We start from the raw sequence: 21,590 nt of genomic DNA, 5'->3' as shown, positions 1-21,590 counted from the left end.
AGAGAGTAGCAGCAGCATAAAAATGGGGGACAATGCAAATAGTCTGGGTAGCCATTTGATTAGCCGTTCAGGAGTCTTATTGCTTAGGATAGAAGCTGTTAACTAGCCTCAGTTACCTTTGCTTTCTTGGGTACGGTAAAAATGGTTGACATATTGAAGCAAGTGGAGACAGTATACTGGGATAGGGAGAGATTGACTATGTCCGTAAACACTCCAGCCAGCTGGTATTCGCATGCTCTGAGGACGCGGCTAGGGATGCCGTCTGGGCCGTCAGCCTTGCGAGGGTTAACACCCTTAAATGTCTTACTCACTTCGGCCATGGAGAACGAGAGCTCGCAGGCCTTTGGAGTGGGCCGTGTCAATGGCATGGTGTTATCCTCAACGTGGGTGAAGAAAGTGTTGTCTGGAAGCAAGATGTTGATGTCCAAGACTTGGCTGGTTTTCCCTTTGTAATCTGTGATTGTCTATAGACCCTGCCACATACAGTACCAGTCAAAAGTTTGGACACACCTACTCATTCAAGGATTTTTTTACTATTTTCTACTTCCTACATTGTAATCGGATTTGCTGAAGGGGAGGGCGGGGGAGGGCCTTGTAGGTATCTTGAAAAGGCAAGTAGCAGTGGTGTAACGGGATTCGTCCTCCTCTGGCGAGGAGTATGAGAGATCGGACCAATATGCCGCGTGGTACGTGTTCGTCATGTCTTAATGAACAAAATCGCAACACGAAAATAACAAATTGAAACGAAAACTGAAACAGTTCCGTGTGGAACACACAGACACCGAAAACAATCACCCACCAAACACTGGTGGGAAAAGGCTACCTAAGTATGATTCTCAATCAGAGACAACTAATGACACCTGCCTCTGATTGAGAACCATACCAGGCCAAATGCAAAATACAACATAGAAAAACAGACTGCCCACCCCAACTCACGCCCTGACCATACTAAAACAAAGACAAAACAAAGGAACTAAGGTCAGAACGTGACAAGTGGTTTAGGTGTTTTCCCTTAACAAGTACGACAGCCAATGTGTTGATAGAACTTCGCTAGCGTTTTCCTCAAATTTGCTTTGTTAAAATCCCCAGCTACAATAAATGCGGCCTCAGAATATGTGGTTTGCATAAAGTCCAGTGAGGTTCCTTGAGGGTTGTCGTGGTATTGACTTGGGGGGAATATAAACTGATGTGACTATAACCGAAGATAATTTAATTTAATTGTGGGTTATTCTAGATCGGGTGAACAAAAGGACTTGAGTTGCTGTATGTTGTCACAATCACGCCATGTGTTGTTAATCATGAAGCATACACCCCAGCCTTTCTTCTTCCTAAAGGGTTCTTTATTCCGGTCTGATGAACTGAGAACCCAATATGTTACCGTCCCTGATGTCTCTCTGGAAGGAGATCCTCACCCTGAGCTCATCTACTTTATTGTCCAGAGACTGAACATTAGCTAGTAATATAATCGGGAACCGTTGGATGGTGTGCCCGCCTCCTGAGTTGAACTAGTAGTCCACTCCGAATACCTCTTCTCCGCCCGCGGTGATTCGGAGCAGCCTCTGGAATAAGTTCAATTGCCCTGAGGGGTACGAACAAAGGATCCAATTGGGGAAAGTCGTATTCCTGTTCGTAATGCTAGTGCGTTACCGCCGCTCTGATATCCAAAAGTTATTTCCGGCTGTATGTAATAACATAACACAAAACACATTCTGGGCTAATAATGTAAGAAATAATACACAAACAATTATAAGACTTCAAAGTTTCTTTGGAGCTAGAAGCAAAGCTGCCATGTCTATCAGTGCCATCTTACATAAGGAAAAAATATGCAGACCTAAGCTTGTCCCCTACCTTCCCACCTTAGGGACAAACACTCCGATTGTTAGGGTGGAGACATGAGCATCTTGTCATTATATACAGCCGCTTGTGAATTGTAAAGGGAAGTTGGTGGTTGCACAGTGAACTGTTAGGATGCTGGATTTCCCTAAATTAATTGTATAATTACTTCTGTCTAAATAAAATCATTCAAAATTCTTCACCAGAGAGCATGACAGACACAGAGAACCATTAGTTTATTTAAAAATCTTTTTCTGTGGATTGTTTTGAATCACAAGTGTGTTTGGGAAGCTTGCGATTTGAGTAGTGCGCGTGGCAATAGGTGGATCTGATAGTCGCGGCTGTGAGTGAAAAGCTTCGAAAATATGTGCAAAAGTAATGTCTTGAGTATAAAATGTTGCATCAAGAAGGAGAGGGGAGTGGGGCGAAGATATGGTGCGTGTCTCTCCAGAATGCATTAATTTAAAATGGGTTAAATAATTTTACTCCATAATGAAAAAGTGAAAACAGTTTTTTAGAAATGTTTGCAAATGTTTATAAAAACAACAGTAGTATTCCGCACCTTTGCTATGCGACTCGAAATTGAGCTCAGGTGCATGCTGTTTTCATTGAGATATTTCTACAACTTGGGAGGTGACCAAGAACCCGATGATCACTGACAGAGCTCCAGAGTTCCTCTGGGGAGATGGAAGAACCTTCCAGAAACACAACCATCTATGCAGCACTCTACGAATCAGGCCTTTATGGTAGAGGGGCCAGACGGTTGCCACTCCTCAGAAAAAGGTACATGACGGCCCGCTTGGAGTTTGCCAAACGGCATCTAAAGACTCTCAGACCATGAGATACAAGATTGTCTGATGAAACCAAGATTGAACACTTTGGACTGAATGCCAAGCATCATGTCTGGAGGAAACCTGGCACCATCTCTACGGTGAAGCATAGTGGTGGCAGCATCATGCTGTGGGGATGTTTTTCAGTGGCAGGTACTGGGAGACTAGTCAGGATAGAGACAAAGATGAATGGAACAAAGTACAGAGAGATCCTTGATGAAAACCTGCTCAGGACCTCAGACTGGGGCGACAGTTCACCTTCCAACAAGACAACGACCTTAAGAACACAGCCAAGACAACGCAGGAGAAGCATCGGGCCCAGCCAGAGACCAGACTTGAACCCGATCTAACATCTCTTGAGAGATACCAGCCACCATCGAAGCAGCGTCACCCATGCAGAGCAAGGGGAACAACTACGAGAAGGCTCAGAGCGAGTGACGTTTGAAAAGCTATTAGTGCGCGCTAACGAGCTAGACATTTCACATCGGTTACACCAGCATCATCTCGGGAGTTGATAGGCTTGAAGTCATAAATGGCACAATGCTTGATGCACAACGAAGAGCTGCTGGCAAAACGCACGAAAGTGCTGTTTGAATGAATGTTTACGCTCCTGCTTCTGCCTACCACGGCTCATTCAGATACTTAGATACTTGTATGCTCAGTCAGTCTATATGCAATGCAGGACACGCTAGATAATATATAGTAATATCATCAACCATGTGTAGTTAACTAGTGATTATGATTGATTGTTTTTTATAAGATAAGTTTAATGCTAGCTAGCAACTTACCTTGGCTTACCGCATTTGCGTAACAGGCAGTGTCCTTGTGGAGTGCAACGAGAGAGAGGCAGGTCGTTATTGCGTTGGACTAGTTAACTGTAAGGTTGCAAGATTGGATCCCCCAAGCTGACAAGGTGAAAATCTGTTGTTCTGCCCCTGAACGAGGCAGTTAACCCACCGTTCCTAGGCCGTCATTGAAAATATGAATGTGTTCTTAACTGGTTTGCCTAGTTAAATAAAGTATAAAAGTATAAAAATGTAAAAAATTTAATTGGCAAATCAGCGCCTGAAAATACAGTTTTTCGATTGTTATGAAAACTTGAAATCGTCCCTAATTAATCGGCCATTCCGATTAATCGGTCGACCTCTACTACAGAGGGTAGTGCGTATTTTTTCTTAACTGCATTGTTGGGTCAGGGTTTGTAAGTAAGCATTTCACTGTGATACCATTTGATTTAATATTGCGATCTCTCTCCCGCTCCTCCTTTCCCTCCTATTTGTCCACGTACAACTCTCAGAGAGAGCGGTTATTGGTCCACTCCTCTTGCAGCTTCTTTGGCCATTACGTGAAGAACTGTTACATAAGGATAAGATGTAGGAACTTTTACGACTCCCTCTATTGCGATACTGATGTAAACCCACGTGCCTCACTATGTGTCTTAGACAGACCGAGGAGAGGAGAACTAGGGATGGAGCACAGATAAATCCTAGAGTAGACAGGAACTCCCTCTGTTCCCTCGGAATCTCTCAGGGTTGGCTCACTCTCTTCCCCTACTCACATAGGCTACGGTAGGCTGTACAGTACCATTTTGTTTTGGCCCCGCACCTGAACACCTGCCGCTCAGTGGCTTTGGCAGCTCTAGGACTTCAATGGACATGGAATATTCCAAATGGGAACATTGTGTTTTTTTTGTAGCTTTTATTAAGCAAGACCTGACATTGTTTGTTTTAGGCTTGTTTTAGGCCTGTAAACAATATTGTCTCGATCTGTAGCAAATGGGACATAAAATGTATGAGAGGAGCAGGTGTTGGTGGGAATGAGTGGGGGGGGCAAGCGGGATTGCCGCTGTCCATTTGTCTCTTGTGTCCGATGAATGGGTGCCATTTTTTTGGGCCGCTACTGTGTGTCACTGCAGGGACGAAGTGCCACACCGCCGCATCTATGTCAGTGGAATAATAATAAGCCTATGAATCTTTCAAAACGGCCTATTTATGGGACCACGGTTTGTTCAGAGTGGTAGGACAGGATTGCAGGTTTGGTCTGCCCATATCAGCTGTATCAATATATCACCTGGCAGAGGGGGAAGGGGGTGGTGTCTTTCATGAGTGCCCCTCAGCAGATGGGATCATCATTCACTCCTCCAAAAATAAAAATCTGCCACTGGGGCTGTGCTCTGGTTTATATAGTTGCCTCTTGTTCTCTCTCTCTCTCCTTCTGTTATGACATAAATAGCCACTCAGTTTTTTATTTCTCTGCCCCCGTACCATGTGTTCACTCTGGAGGAGTTTGGCTGGAGCTGCTCGTTACTGGTCAGTGCGGACTCGGGCTTCTAGCCTTGGCCAAGCTTTTCTGTTGGTGATTGATTTAGGAGTTACCCTGGATGTTGTCTTGGCCAAAAGCTGTTTAGTATTGTTCCGTTTGTACCTGAATACTTCACTCAAAGACATGCTCTGGAACTTTGGTGACTAGTAAGTCTTTTTTTAAACATTCCGCTTTGGTATGGATGTGTCAATGTGTCGTTCTATATTCTATGACCAGAGTTACTTTCTAACCCCCGCTCTCTCCTTCTCTCTCTCCCTCTCTCCCAGGGCCCTCTCCATGGATATAGACACAGACTATGAGCGGCCCAACGTGGAAACCATTAAATGTGTTGTGGTAGGGGACAACGCGGTGGGCAAGACTAGGCTCATCTGTGCCCGCGCCTGCAATGCCACCCTCACACAGTACCAGCTGCTCGCCACCCACGTGCCAACTGTCTGGGCCATTGACCAGTACCGCGTGTGCCAGGAGGTGGGCATGGACCCATGCGACACACACACGCACACACACAGGCACAGCCTGAAAATAATTGTCTCATGCTGTGGTGTGGTGTGTGCCTGTCCGTCTAGGTGTTGGAGAGATCACGGGATGTTGTGGATGAGGTCAGTGTGTCCCTGAGACTATGGGACACCTTCGGTGACCATCACAAAGACAGACGCTTCGCGTACGGCAGGTGAGGAGGCACACAGACATGCACACACACACTCACTGAGAGGCCGTGGCTACTTTCAGGTCAGGGTACTTGTTGTCCTGACAGATTCTGGTAACTGACCTAATAACTCAACCTGCCTGGCTATAATGCAACCCCCTACAATGCAACACCCCCTCTCCAGTGTCTAAGGCCATGGCATTGTAAAGGATTGACAATATTTAATTTGGCTAAAATCTACCCAAATTCCCCACCGTTCACCTCAGGAGACTGATGTGGCTTTTGGGCTTAAGCACACACACACACACACACACACACACACTATTACATATACACACGCACTGTCACACGTGGTCATTGTGGCTGATATGTGCGTACTGAATTCTAGATACAGTATCAACAAGATCTCATAGTTTCCCTTCGAAATTCAACGTATTATGGATGAACTTCTATTTGTTACGCAGTAATTCTGTGTGGTTACAGAGTTATTTCCGCGTGGCTACAGGGTTAAAACAGAAGCAACTCAAAAGTTAGCAGTTTAGGCATTAATTCCAAATGGTTAAGGTTGGTGCTGTGGTTTGGGGAGGCTGGCCAACCTCATACCATAAGTATGAGTATAGCCTAATAGCTACAAAAGTCTCACGTTGCCATACCTCCAAAACCACATCGTTGTCACATTAGGGAAGCCTCGTTCGCGTTAAGGCTACTAGGAAGGTAACTACAAATACGTTTTTGCTAAGGGCAGCTGTTTAGCTGGTTAAACAAAGGTTAGACATGTGAAGGCGAAAATTTATGCCCAAGTCAAGAAAGCTTTCCACACTGGCCGCCTATTTGTGGGTGATTTTCAAAGCCTATTGGCTCCAATGACTGTAATTTACTCAATACTAGGGGTTGATAAATAAAGTTGAGATCATTAGAAAGGAGATATTCTACAAATTTCTACTGTAGGTAGGTAATTCAAAATGAGTTTACTCTGTTGTTGCTAGCGATATTCATTAAAACATTCATAACTTTATTTCTTGATATATATACAGTTGAAGTCAGATTTTTACATACACTTAGGTTGGAGTTATTAAAACTCGCTTTTTCAACCACAAATTTCTTGTTAATTAACTTCTTGCGTCGAGCCATCCCGGATCCGGGATCGTGACTACAGCCTCAAGCCCATTACCATAACGCAACGTTAACTATTCATGAAAACCGCAAATGAAATGAAATAAATATGCTAGCTCTCAAGCTTAGCCTTTTGTTAACAACACTGTCATCTCAGATTTTCAAAAATATGCTTCTCAACCATAGCAAAACAAGCATTTGTGTAACAGCATTGATAGTTAGCATAGCATTTAGCGTTAGCATTCAGCAGGCAACATTTTCACAAAAAACAGAAAACCATTCAAATAAAATAATTTACCTTTGAAGAACTTCGGATGTTTTCAATGAGGAGACTCTCAGTTAGATAGCAAATGTTCAGTTTTTCCTGAAAGATTATTTGTGCAGGAGAAATCGGTCCGTTTTGTTCATCAAGTTTGGGTAAGAAAACCCCCGAAAATTAAGTCATTACAACGCAAACTTTTTTCAAAATTAACTCCATAATATCGACAGAAACATGGCAAACGTTGTTTAGAATCCATCCTCAAGGTGTTTTTCACATATCTATCGATGATAAATCACTCGTGGCAGTTTGGTTTCTGCTCTGAAGAAATTGGAACGCGCATGGACCTAGAGATTACGCAAATTGTATTGTCATGCATAAACTAGATCTCCTAACCGACTTGCCAAAACTATAGTTTGTCAACAAGAAATTTGTGGAGTGGTTGAAAAATGAGTTTTAAACTTCCGACATCAACTGTACATACATACATACATACATACATACATACATACATACATACATACATACATACATACATACATACATACATACATACATACATACATACATACATACTGTACATACATACTGTACATACATACATACATACATATAGTACAGTACCAGTCACAAGTTTGGACACACCTACTCATTCCAGTGCTGGGTATTATTATATTCCAAGGAAGACGTACATGTATATTTACTCTCCTCCATCAGACAGACATAACGGGATCATCTCTATCCCTCTCACCCAGACCTTTCAGACATAGCACTGATCCTCACCCAGCCAGCTAGCAGGACTTAATCCACACACACACGCGCACGCACACACACACACACACACACACACACACACACACACACACACACACACACACACACACACACACACACACACACACACACACACACACACACACACACACACACACACACACACACAGAGAGAGCAGGATGTTTTGAGTGACAGAGAGTGTGCATGCGTGCGCGGCTGTGTGTGTGTGTGTGGCTCTGCTCCCTTTCAAATTGTCAGTGACTCATTGTCTGTGTTTGCTCAGCCAGCCTGCAGTCAGCTGATAGCACAGTGCCAGATCAGCTGTTCTCTGCCTGTCTGGGCGTTGTGGGGCTCAACATCTTGCCCTAAACCCACTATCTGATCGCCATGCCACCCCATGCAAGCAACCTTATTTTTATTTTAGTATTATTTATTTCACCTTTATTTAACCAGGTTGGCTAGTTGAGAAGATGTTCTCATTTACAACAGCGACTTGGCCAAGATAAAGCAAAGCAGTGCGACACAAACAGCAACACAGAGTTACAAATGGAATAAACAAACATACAGTCAATAACACAATAGAAAAGTCTATATACAGTGTGTTCAAATGAAGTAGGATAAGGGAGGTAAGGCAATAAATAGGACATAGTGGCAAAATAATTACAATTTAGCAATCAAACACAGGAGTGATAGATGTGCAGAAGATGAATGTGTTTGCAGAGAAAGAGAGGGTCCAGATTGTCTAGCCCGGCTGATTTGTAGGGGTCCAGATTTTGCAACTCTTTCAGAACATCAGCTATCTGGATTTGGGTGAAGGAGAAATGGTGAGGCTTGGGCAAGTTGCTGTGGGGGGTTCAGGGCTGTTGACCGGGGTAGGGGTAGCCAGGTGGAAAGCATGGCCAGCTGTAGAAAAATGCCTATTGAAATTCTCAGTTATCGTGGATTTATAGTTGGTGACAGTGTTTCCTAGCCTCAGTGCAGTGGGCAGCTGGGAGGATGTGCTCTTACTCCATGGACTTTACAGTGTCCCAGAACTTTTTGGAGTTTGTGGTACAGGATACAAATTTCTGTTTGAAAAAGCTAGCCTTTGCTTTCCTAACTGCCTGTGTATATTGGTTCCTAACTTCCCCCAATCAACTACTTATAGGTATGCTCACACTGTCCTCTCTGTGTACAAGAGTATTTCATAGGGTTTGTTATTTGATCATAGGGCGTATATATATTTACACTACTGTTCAAAAGTTTCTGGTCACTTAGAAATGTCCTTGTTTTTGAAAGAAAGGTACATTTTTTTGTCTATTTAAAATAACATCAAATAGACCCGAAATACAGTGTAGACATTGTTAATGTTGTAAATGTCTATTGTAGCTTGAAACGGCTGATTTTTTTTTTGGGGGGGGGGGGGTGATATCTACATAGGTGTTCAGAGGCCCATTATCAGCATCCATCAGTCCTATATTCCAATAGTACCCGCAAAACACCAGTCTCAACGTCAACAGTGAAGAGGCACCTCTGTGATGCAGGTCTTCAATGCAGAGTTGAAAAGAAAAAGCCATATCTCAGACTGGCTAATAAAAATAAAATATTACGATGGGCAAAAGAACACATACACTGGACAGAGAAACTCTGCCTAGAAGGCCGAGTCACCTCTTCACTGTTGACGGTGAGACAGTTTTCAGCCATGCTAACATAATTGCAAAAGGTTTTTCTAATGAACAATTAGCCATTTAAAATGATAAACTTGGATTCGCTAACACAATGTGCAATTGGAACACAGGAGTGATGGTTGCCGATAATGGGCAGTCTCATTGGGCACAGTATGCCTATATTCCATATAAAAATCTTCCCTTTCCAGCTACAATAGTCAGTTACAACATTAACCATGTCTGCACTGTATTTCTGATCAATATGATATTTTAATGGACAAAAAATGTGCTTTTCTTTAAAAAATAAGGACATTTCTAAGTGACCCCAAACTTTTGAGTGGTAGTGTGTGTATGTATGTGTATATTATAGTCTCAATTACTAATTTATTTATTACTTATTTATTTGTATCAAGACGTTATCAAGAATTTAGGCTATTATTGATTTAATGCCCACAGTATGACACTCTAATGACTAAATAGGTGAGTTATTAACACTTCTGTCACCATTATGAAGTGACATAGTGCTTGCAAAATCTCTTAAAAACAGTGGGATGTGTGTGTCTGTATCTAGGGATCTCTGCTGGGTTGTGTATACACCAAGCAGTCAGCCAGTCAGTCAGGAGTTTGAGCTCAGCCTCGCTCTATATCCTGAAAAACACTTAACACCTAGCTTTGGTTACATAATGTTAGCTAGCAGCCCTGCTGACCTTTGTAGATTGACTTGACAGAGTAGGGTGAAGTTGCCCCTAGATGCTGAACTTGGGTCAGTTTTGGATTTCCCCCCACTACTAGTTAAGGTTAGGTTTGGGGGAGGGGATCCTAGATCTGTACCCAGATGAAACTTCAATAAAAAAAACTTCTAATAGTTCTTATTCACGTGCAGTTGGTAAATGATTGGCCAACGGTGTCAGTGAGCTATATAGACTCCCAATGTGTGTCAGCGTGTTTTGTCTTCTCCTCTCTGACTCATATATGGACGTATGAACATTCACACGGACAGATTCATCAGACAGATGCAGGGATAGTCACAACCCTTACCACAAGGGCAAAAGCACAAACACACTAACATAGATTGAAGCAGTCTGAGCCATGGAAATGACACTTTGACAGGATGCTAATGGGAATTCCTGTTTGTGTGTGGACTTGTGCGTACTGTGTCAGTACTAGCCCTATGATGTCATGGTTTAGCACAGGATTACGTCGAACATTTAGAGAAGGTGTAATTGTCCGTAGGTTACATATTGGTGGAAGTTAAGTTGTGGTCTGTGGAACAGGTGTTATTCTGTTGTCTATTTTGCCAACGACTCTATCTAGCTTCTAGCTTCTATCATGTTGGCTGTGCATTACTTAGTTGTTTAAACCTAGTTGACTCTGTTGACCGGTTACGTTTCAGTAGAACTTGAGCTCATCCCCCGAATGTTTCATCTTCCATTATCATCTTTAACCCCTAAGGTTGATGTCCACGCACCACCGAAATCGAATTAGCATAATACAAAAATCCCCATAAATATGTCAGTTTAAGCTAGAGATATCTATTTTTTGTTGCATTGGATACGCCTATGTTACATTTCCGCATCTGCGGTGAAAAGTGTCAGGGCTAGAGCTGTGTTTGTCAGACCATGAGACATCCAGAAAATCAGTGTTCTCACCAAAACTTTCTTTTTTTTGTTTGATACTTCAAGGGGTCTTCAAAATCAAATAGCTAAATGATCCTTGGTATGACATACTTAAACAATTACATATACCAGGGGTTCTTAAACTTGTTCAGCCTGAGATCCAAATGAGAAAGTCTGTGTTTTCCTGGGACTCAAGCTTATGAAAACATGCAACTATATGCAAATATTGGTACATTTCATTGCCTAAAACAAATGCAATACAGACAAATAACAATGAAATGAAATAACCCATTTAATTAACTATTCATGTTTGTTTTGTCCCATTAAAAACACTCTTGCATATCTGTCTAGGTTGGAACTGTTGCTATTAAAAACAAATAAATCTTTTTCTTTCAGAAACTGGAATAAACTGATTGAAGCCAGATGCTTTTTGAGGCCTCACACAGATATAGACCAGAAAACACACACGCGCACACAGTCCTAATGAGAGGTGTGCGACTGGTTGAAGTCTTCAACAAGCGTGTCTATTCTGGGTTTAGTTTTTGACAGTGCAAGCCTGAGGTAATGCTCAGCATTGGATCTGTTTCTGTGCTGTTTTTTGAAGTATGCCAGAATCCAGAACCCTGTCTCACATAAATATGTGGTGCCAAACTAGGTCAGAACAGCCAGGCAGGAGACCGCTTCCTGCTGTAGATCAGCAACCCAGAACTGTTGTGTGTGTGTGTGTGTTTGCCTCAAAAACCACCTTGCAGTTTATAGCAGTTCAGAATAAAACATAAGACTTGTATTTAAACAGCAACAGTTCCAACCGAGACTTGTTTTCAACAATAATTTATACAGTAGGCCTGATCATGTTTCATCTTCATATGTACTGTTACTTATGATTTCACTGTCAGTAGCTAGCTAGCTTGCTTTGGCTAATGTTAGCTAGCTAGCTATTAGCTGTGTACAAGGAGATTGTTTGAAAGAGAAATTCACATCGACTACTATGAGAGATACTCCCTCATGTCTGCTTACAATCACCTGATTTAGTCATCCACTGTCGAAGCACTGTTTCCTGAAGCATTCTGCCCTGTCCTGAAAGAACTCCCTGGGTTGACCGTCATGCTATGGATGTTTGGTCGGGACGCGTCGTTTTAATTTGTTCCATTATGAGAGACTCATTCACCACTAACCCGCACAAAACACATTGGGCGCTCCTCGTTATTTCTCAAAGTGTGGTATTAAACCAAGAGAGAGAAACTCATCACTGTATTTGCGTTTCATGACATTTGAGCTCAGTCAGAACATGTTGCTAGCTTGAGTCCATTTGATGACAGCGGTGAGTGGTGGCGAGTGGGAATGACAATTCAGTTGCCGCTTCAAAACAACCAGGAACTCGGAAATCTCCCACATTTAGCTTCAGTCTGTTTAAATATAACTGGGAACTCTGAGGGGAAAAAACAAGTTCCAACTGGGTCAAATCAATTCGGCCTCTTTCTATAGCTACACATTTCCAACCTGAAGATCACTGAAATCATGATTTGACCTCGTATTTTTCCGAGTTCCCAGTTGTCTTGAACACGGCAAGTGGCTGATGGCGCACCATCATCTGCTGCTGTATGACAGTACTGCGGAGTGATCTTCAAGAAAACTGCAGAAAAAAAAGATCAGGTAAACCTCGAAGCACACTGGGATCTCCCGTCCACTGACGCAGCTGCCAAACTGAGTAGAGAAAACGCTGCTAATCAGAGCGCACTGAACAGAGAGTGCAGTTGCACTTGGCCAAATCATTTCATGGAATAATTATACATTTACTCTGACATGCCGCAACCCATACTTCAAGAAAGGCTGCCATATAGCTTAGTAGAACACCCCCCCCACACACACACACACACACACACACACACACACACACACACACACACACACACACACACACACACACACACACACACACACACACACACACTCCCCTGCCAGCTTAGACAGGATTTAGACACTTATGGGTTAATAACCCTTTAATCTGACCATGGTTGTTGGCCTTAGGTCTGGCATAATTACTGTATAACTGTGTAACCAATGATTATGGAACGAACAGCTGACTGAAGACGGGTCAGCGGGACATTCCTGCAGTTGAGTCCATTTCTGCGGTAACATGGAATCTTAACAACGTACTAAAACTTTGTTGCTCCGTGCTGAAATGTAGAATGTGAATTCTAATTATGTTGATTTATGAGGCTCGTGCAATGGAATTTATTTTTTGTAATGTCTAAGTTGAATCAACAATATTATCAGCACATACACTTCCTTCTTTGACTTCCTGCTTTTAATTCCTTCTTCGCTCCTATAGATACACTCGCAATGGTCCACCCAATTATGCCATTATACCAATTACTGTCATCCAAAATTCTGTGACCGTCACAGCCCTACTTATTGATTCAAAATATTATAATATATTTAGTGAAATCCATGTTTTGACTCCGGATAAATCCCAATAAAATATAACAATTAGCCTATTTATCTTTACTGAAGTCCATTTCCATTGCCACTATAACGGAGTGCTCTGTTTAGTCTGAAATCAGGGAAGAGTGGAGAGGCTCCCTTAGTGCTGTGTTGTGCTGGTTATGTGGTAGCTGGCATATTCATTCACATATGGGAAGCCACACACACATGCCCGTCAGAGCCGTGCCTCAGAGACACTAGTGGTTGAGAACAGCCTTAAGTCCTGTTGTCAGCCTGGCCCATCGCACTGACTGGCTGAGGAAGTAAGTAAATGATGCTGCACTGAAGCTATTGTGTGTGTGTGTGTGTGTGTGTGTGTGTGTGTGTGTGTGTGTGTGTGTGTGTGTGTGTGTGTGTGTGTGTGTGTGTGTGTGTGTGTGTGTGTGTGTGTGTGTGTGTGTGTGTGTGTGTGTGTGTGTTGCTCTATTATTAGCCACTTTCTGTGTCATTGGCAGCCTTAGTGGGCTTACATAAGCGAGAGAAAGGGGCTTCATAGCCCACCAGCCTCAGAGGCCTGTAGACATGACACACACACACACACAACCCTATGACCTCACACCCCAGCCCGCTCAGTGTCGCCATCCATATTCACTGTGCCTAGCAGCACTAGTGCAGACTCTTTTCAGACATGTTTTTGACCTCCAGGAATGTACTCTCTCTCTCTCTCTCTCTCTTACTCCCTCCCTCCTTTCCCCAACTATCTCGCACTCCTCTCTACCTCTCTTATTTGTGTGTGACACAGGTCTGACGTGGTGGTGCTGTGTTTCTCCCTGGCCAACCCCAACTCCCTGCGCCACGTCCGCACCATGTGGTACCCTGAGATTAAGCACTTCTGCCCCCGCACCCCTATCATCCTGGTGGGCTGCCAGCTGGACCTGCGCTATGCCGACCTGGAGGCTGTCAACCGCGCCCGCAGACCCCTAGCCAAGTAAGACCACAATCACCCTGGTCTTCCTGAGACGGGTCCATGTCAGACCTGGGTTTAAAATCAAATCGTATTTGTCACATGCGCCGAATACAGACGGGTCCATGTCAGACCTGGGTTTAAAATCAAATCGTATTTGTCACATGCGCCGAATACAGACGGGTCCATGTCAGACCTGGGTAGACCTTATCGTGAAATGCTTACTTACAAGCTCTTAACCAACAATGCGGTTCAAGAAATAGAGTTAAGAAAATATTTACTAAATAAACTAAAGTAAAAAATTAAAAGTAACACAAGAAAATAACAGTACCGAGGCTATGTGCGGGGGTACAGGTTAGTCGAGGTAATTTATACATGTAGGTAGGGGTGAAGTGCCTGCATAGATAATAAACAGCGAGTAGCAGCAGTGTAAAATCACGGGGGGGCAGTATGCACTACCCTCTAGCGCCTTAGTCGGACGCTGATTCAACTGGTCAGGATCCTCTCGATGGTGCAGCTGTAGAACTTCTAGAGGATCTGGGGACCCATGTCAAATCTTTTCAGTGTCCTGGGGGGGGGGGGGGGGTAAAAGGTTTTGTCATGCCCTCTTCACAACTGTCTTGGTGTGTTTAAACATGATAGCTTGTTGGTGCAGTTCAAGGTGAGTAATCGCTGATCTGATGTCCAGAAGCTGTTTTCGGTCATAAGAGACGGTAGCAGCAACATTATGTACAAAATAATGTACGAAAAAACACACACAATAGCACAGTTGGTTAGGAGCCTGTAAATCGTCACCCATCCCCTCCGGCGCCATTATAAGCATATTTACTTTTTTATTTTACGTTTTTATCTTCAAGTAATGTGCCCATATCCAACTACTTTTATTTGAAGTATTTGAAAGTATTTTCAAATTATTTCCTAGAAATAGATCTACTATTTGAAACTATTTTCAAATAGCCAACAATATTTGTTTCCAAATATATCTCAAGTATCCCCTAGGACAAAACAGACCAGGGAACAAATGCAGTATTTAAATATTTGTGTTTGAAAATACACTTGTCTGTGTATTTCAGTATTTTCAAATAAATGGCAATATTTGACTCTTTGAAAGTAATTGAAATACTTAAAATAGTTTTTGAACCCAGGTCTGGACCACCTTAACCGCAGCAGTCCCATCACATCCATTGGCTGGATGTTTGGCATTTGATTGAATCGATGTCCATAGTTTCTTTCCTTGTTATTGTCTAATACATTCTTGACTCAGCTACAGCCCACGATAGCACAGTTATAGCACAATCATTTCATTAGATATCTATCTCTGCTAATTCTCTAACCCTCTCCCTTTGTTCTCAGACCCATCAAGCCTACAGACATCCTACCTCCAGAGAGAGGCCACGAGGTGGCAAAGGAGCTGGGCATTCCCTACTTTGAGACCAGCATCGTGGCCCAGTTTGGGGTAAAGGATGTGTTCGACAATGCTATCCGTTCTGCCCTTATCTCCCGTCGCCACCTCCAGTTCTGGAAGTCCCACCTGAAGAGAGTCCAGCGGCCCCTCCTCCAGGCCCCGTTCCTGCCCCCCCCGTCCCCCTCGCCCTGTGGTTGGCATCCCCGACCCCCCTCCCATCGATGGAGAGGCCCCTGATTCCCTCTTCTGCCAGTCGCTGTGCGCCGACGTCCTCTTCCTCCTCCAGGGCGGTGCCACGCGCGTCTTCGCACACAAAGTCTACCTGGCCACATCCTGCTCCAAGTTCTATGACCTCTTCACCCTGGACCTGCTGGCTACTGAGTCAGATTGGGAGGGAGAGGAGCGAGCCGAGAGTGGGGAGGAGGACGAGCAGAGCAGGAGAGGGGCCAAAGAGCAGGCGGGGCGCACAAAGAGCTTGGACATCGATAAGGAGGGGGAGGGGGGGCGCCAGGGGACTCAAACGGCCACCCATGCTCCAGCAGGGGTCCCTGAGGACTTCCAAAAGTGATAACGCCCTCCCCGCCAGGAGCCAGTGCCCTCTGGGGCCCCTGGGAGCCGGCCGTGGCCTCTCGGGATGGGGGAGGGGCTTCCTGAGTGTGTACCTGGAGCACATAGCTGACCCTGAGACGGGGCGACTTCGCCTCATGACTGTGGTCTCCATGGACGGCCTCATACAGGAAGAACCCTTCCAGGTAAGATCAGATACCAACAAAACAAGTCTTGCAAGATGCTTTGGATAATAGCGTCTGCTAAATCACTATATTAAATCATGCAAAACCAGCTACACCGTGAAGTTCCCATTCCCATCACTGTTCCAGGGTTGTATAATCATTTTAGTTCACTGTGAAGAATGTCCCCTACTGGTCATTCCAACCATAACACATTTTAGGGCAACAAAGACATTTTAAAGGAGAATTAAAGGTCATTAAAGTGAAGTTAATCCAAACACATCAAATGGTATTTATTAACTTAATTTATACCACTGCTTGGCTTAATACTCAATTCCGAGAGGGTGTTTATTATTTTTCCAACTTTGCTGTGGTTCCAGGCGGTGCTGCAGTACCTGTACACAGGCAGTCTGGACGAGAGCCGAGGGGGCCTGATGCAGGTGGCCACCATCGCCGAGCTGCTGGAGGTGTTTGACTTGAGGATGATGGTGGCCAACGTGCTGAACCGTGAAAGCTTCATGAACCAGGAGATCACCAAGGCCTTCCATGTCCGCCGAGCCAACCGCATCAAAGAGTGCCTCAGCAAGGGTACCTTCGCTGGTAAACACACTGCCCCCACTTGCCTTGACATACTGTGTTCTCAGAGCTAGTGTGCATGCATTTGTGTGCGTTTGTGTGTGTGTGCACAGCACGTTTAGCATTCCCACTTTATTCCAATATTCTCCCATGAATTCACACATCTGGATCTGTGGCCAAGATATTGCTTTTCCTATCTGCAATATTTTGTTTGTGTGTCCTGTCCTTCATTTGGTGTCATCGATCTAAATATGTGTCGCTGAACTTCTCCGCTTTCTCCGTATGTGTGCCGTGCCCATGTGTTTCTTTACGTCACTTATTTCTGGTTTGTGTGTGTGTGTGTGCATGTTGGCTATAGCGTTTACCTCAAGGTGAGAGTCTTATATCATCTCTAAAGTAACTGTAGACTTTTCTACCATCAGCTGGCATGCCACAATCCTTATTTTATAGTCATTGTGTCTGTTTCCGTGGGTATTTATTTTTCAATATACTCAGAAGTCTGTGGACACCCCTTCAATTTAGTGGATTCGCCTATTTCAGCCACACCTGTTGCTGACAGGTGTAAAAAAAAAAAATGTTTTTTAAATGCACACAGCCATACAATCTCCATAGACAAACATGGGCAGCAGAATGGCCTTACCGAAGAGCCCAGTGACTTTCAACGTGGCACCGTCATAGTATGCCTCCTTTCCAACAAGTCAGTAAGTGAAATTTCTGCCCTGCAAGAGCTGCACCGGTCAACTGTAAATGCTGTTATTGTGAAGTGGAAACATCTAGGAGCTTCAACGGCTCAGCCGCGAGGTGGTAGGATGCACAAGCTCACAGAACGGGACCTCTAAGTGCTGAAGCGCATAGCGAGTAAAAATCGTCTGTCCTCAGTTCCAAACGTCAGCACAAGAACTGTGCGCCGGGAGCTTCATGAAATGGGTTTACATGGCCGAGCAGCCACACACACGCCTAAGATCAGCACGCGCAATGCCAAGCGTCGGCTGGAGTGATGTAAAGCTCACTGCCATTGGACTCTGGAGCAGTGGAAAACGTTCTCTGGAGTGCTGAATCCCACTTCGCCATCTGGCAGTTTGGCAGACAAACCTGGGTTTGGCGGATGCCAGGAGAATGCTACCTGCCCCAATTCATAGTGCCAACTGTAAAGTTGATTTTAGTATTTTTAGGGAGCAGATCATTGTAGCAAATAGATTGTGGCTTCCATCAATGTACTTGTCTGCTTCATTTTCAATCCTCCATATATTTGCTTTGTAAATATATAAACACAGCAAAAAAAGAAACGTCCCTTTTTAGGACCCTGTCTTTCAAAGATAATTTGTAACAATCCAAATAACTAAACAGATCTTCGTTGTAAAAGGTTTAAACACGGTGTCCCATGCTTGTTCAATGAACCATAAACAATTAATGAACATGCACCTGTGGAACGGTCGTTAAGACACTAACAGCTTACAAACGGTAGGCAATTAAGGTCACAGTTATGGAAACTTAGGACACTAAAGAGGCCTTTCTACTAACTCTGAAAAACACAAAAAGAAAGATGCCCAGGGTCCCTGCTCATCTGCGTGAACGTGCCTTAGGCATGCTTCAGTGAGGAATGAGGACTGCAGATGTGGTCAGGGCAATAAATTGCAATGTTTGTACTGTGAGACGCCTAAGACCGCGCAACAGGGAGACAGGACGGACAGCTGATCGTCCTCGCAGTGGCAGACCACATGTAACAACACATGCACAGGATCGGTACATCCGAACATCACACCTGTGGGACAGGTCCAGGATGGCAACAACAACTGCTCGAGTAACACCAGGAACGGACAATCCCTCAATCAGTGCTCAGACTGTCCACAATAGGCTGAGAGAGGCTGGACTGAGGGCTTGTAGGCCTGTTGTAAGGCAGGTCCTCACCAGACCTCACCGGCACAATGTTGCCTATGGACACAAACCCACCATCGCTGGACCAGACAGGACTGGCAAAAAGTGCTCTTCACTGACTAGTCATGGTTTTGTGTCACCAGGGGTGATGGTGGGATTCCCGTTTATCGCTTAAGGAATAAGCGTTTACACCGAGGCCTGTACTCTGGAGCGGGGTCGATTTGGAGGTGGAGGGTCCTTCATGGTCTGGGGCGGTGTGTCACAGCATCATCGGAGTGAGCTTGTTGTCATTGCAGGCAATCTCAACGGTATGCGTTACAGGGAAGACATCCTCTTCCTTCATGTGGTACCCTTCCTGCAGGTTCATTCTGACATGACCCTCCAGCATGACAATGCCACCAGCCATACAGCTCGTTCTGTGTGTGATTTCCTGCAAGACAGGAATGTCAGTGTTCTGCCATGGCCAGCGAAGAGCCTGGATCTCAATCCCATTGAGCACGTCTGGGACCTGTTGGATTGGAGAGTGAGGGCAAGGGCCATTCCCCACAGAAATGTCCAGGAACTTGCTGGTGCCATGGTGGATGAGTGGGGTAACGTCTCACAGCAAGAACTGGCAAATCTGGTGCAGTCCATGAGGAGGCGATGCACTACAGTACTTAATGCAGCTGGTGGCCACACCAGATACTGACTGTTACTTTGATTTGAACCCACCCTTGTTCAAAGAGACATTGTTCCATTTCTGTTAGTCACTTGTTTGTGGAACTTGTTAATTTTGTGTCTCAGTTGTTGAATCTTGTTATGATAATACAACTATTTACACATTTTAAGTTTGCTGAAAATAAACGCAGTTGACAGTGAGAGGACTTTTCTTTTTTCGTTGAGTTTATATCAAATCCAGTTGAAGTCGGAAGTTTACATACACTTAGGTTGGAGTCATTAAAACTTTTTTTTTTATATCTCCACAAATTTCTTGTAAACAAACTTCAGTTTTGGCAAGTCAGTTATGACATCTACTTTGTACATGACACAAGTAATTTTTCCAACAATTGTTTACAGACATATTATTTCACTTGTAATTAACTGTATCACAATTCCAGTGGGTCAGAAGTTTACATACACTAAATTGACTGTGCCTTTTAACAGTTTGGAAAATTCCAGAAAATGATATCATGGCTTTTGAAGCTTTTGATAGGCTAATTGACCTCATTTGAGTCAATTGGAGGTGTACCTGTGGGATGTATTTCAAGGCCTACCTTCAAACTCAGTGCCTCTTTGCTTGACATCATGGGACAATGAAAAGAAATCAGCCCACCAAAAAATGGTAGACCTCCACAAGTCTGGTTCATCCTTGGGAGCAATTTCCAAACTCCTGAAGGTACCATGTTCATCTGTACAAACAATAGTACGCAAGTATAAACACGATGGGATCATACAGCTGTCATACCACTCAGGAAGGAGACACGTTCTGTCTCCTAAAGATGCACATACTTTGGTGTGAAAAGTGCAAATCAATCCCAGAACAACAGCAAAGGACGTTATGAAGATGCTGGAGGAAACAGTACAAAGTATCTATATCCACAGTGAAACGAGTTCTATATCGACATAACATAAAAGGCCACTCAGCAAGGAAGAAGACACTGCTCCAAAACCGCCATAAAAAAGACAGACTACGGTTTGCAACTGCACATGGGGACAAAGATTGTACTTTTCGGGAAAATGTCCTCTGGTCTGATGAAACAAAAATAGAACTGTTTGGCCATAATGACCATCGTTATGTTTGGAGTATAAAGGGGGAGGCTTGCAAGCCGCAGAACACCATCCCAAGCGTGAAGCACGGGGGTGGCAGCAACATGTTGTGGGGGGTGCTTTGCTGCATGAGGGACTAGTGTACTTCACACATAGATGGCATCATGAGGAAGTAAAATTATGTGGATAGATTGATGCAACATTTCAAGACATCAGTCAGGAATGACTTAAATGTAAATGTAAATGTAGGAAGTTAAAGCTTGGTTGCAAATGGGTCTTCCAAATGGACAATGACCCTACGCATACTTCCAACGTTGTGGCAAAATGGCTTAAGAACAAAAAAGTCAAGGTATTGGAGTGGCCATCACAAAGCCCTGACCTCAATCCTATAGAACATTTGTGGGCAGAACTGAAAAAGCGTGTGCGATCAAGAAGGCCTACAAACCTGACTGTTACACCAGCTCTGTCAGGAGGAATGGGCCAAAATTCACCCAACTTATTGTGGGAAGCTTGTGGAAGGCGACCCGAAACGTTTGACCCAAGTTTAACAATTTAAAGGCAATGCTACCAAATACTAATTGGGTGTATGTACATTTCTGACCCACTGGGAATGTGATGAAAGAAACAAAAGCTGAAAGAAATCATTCTCTCTACTATTATTCTGACATTTCACATTCTTAAAATAAAGTGCTGATCCTAACTGACCTAAAACAGGGAATCTTTACTAGGATTAATGTCAGGAATTGTGAAAAGCTGAGTTTAAATGTATTTGGCTCAGGTGTATGTAAACCACCGACTTCAACTGTACGTATAGTACCAGTGTGGACACACC

The 21,590-nt window shown here is 43.9% G+C and overlaps 1 pseudogene; it reads left to right on the top strand.

Annotated features, from left to right (window-relative positions):
• LOC124035992 overlaps window positions 1–21,590 on the top strand; it is a 64,766-nt pseudogene that overhangs the window by 12,521 nt on the left and 30,655 nt on the right.

The sequence above is a fragment of the Oncorhynchus gorbuscha genome, linkage group LG05, assembly GCF_021184085.1.
Source record: "Oncorhynchus gorbuscha isolate QuinsamMale2020 ecotype Even-year linkage group LG05, OgorEven_v1.0, whole genome shotgun sequence".
Taxonomy (NCBI): Eukaryota; Metazoa; Chordata; class Actinopteri; order Salmoniformes; family Salmonidae; genus Oncorhynchus; species Oncorhynchus gorbuscha.
This window is presented reverse-complemented; position numbering and strand designations above follow the sequence as displayed.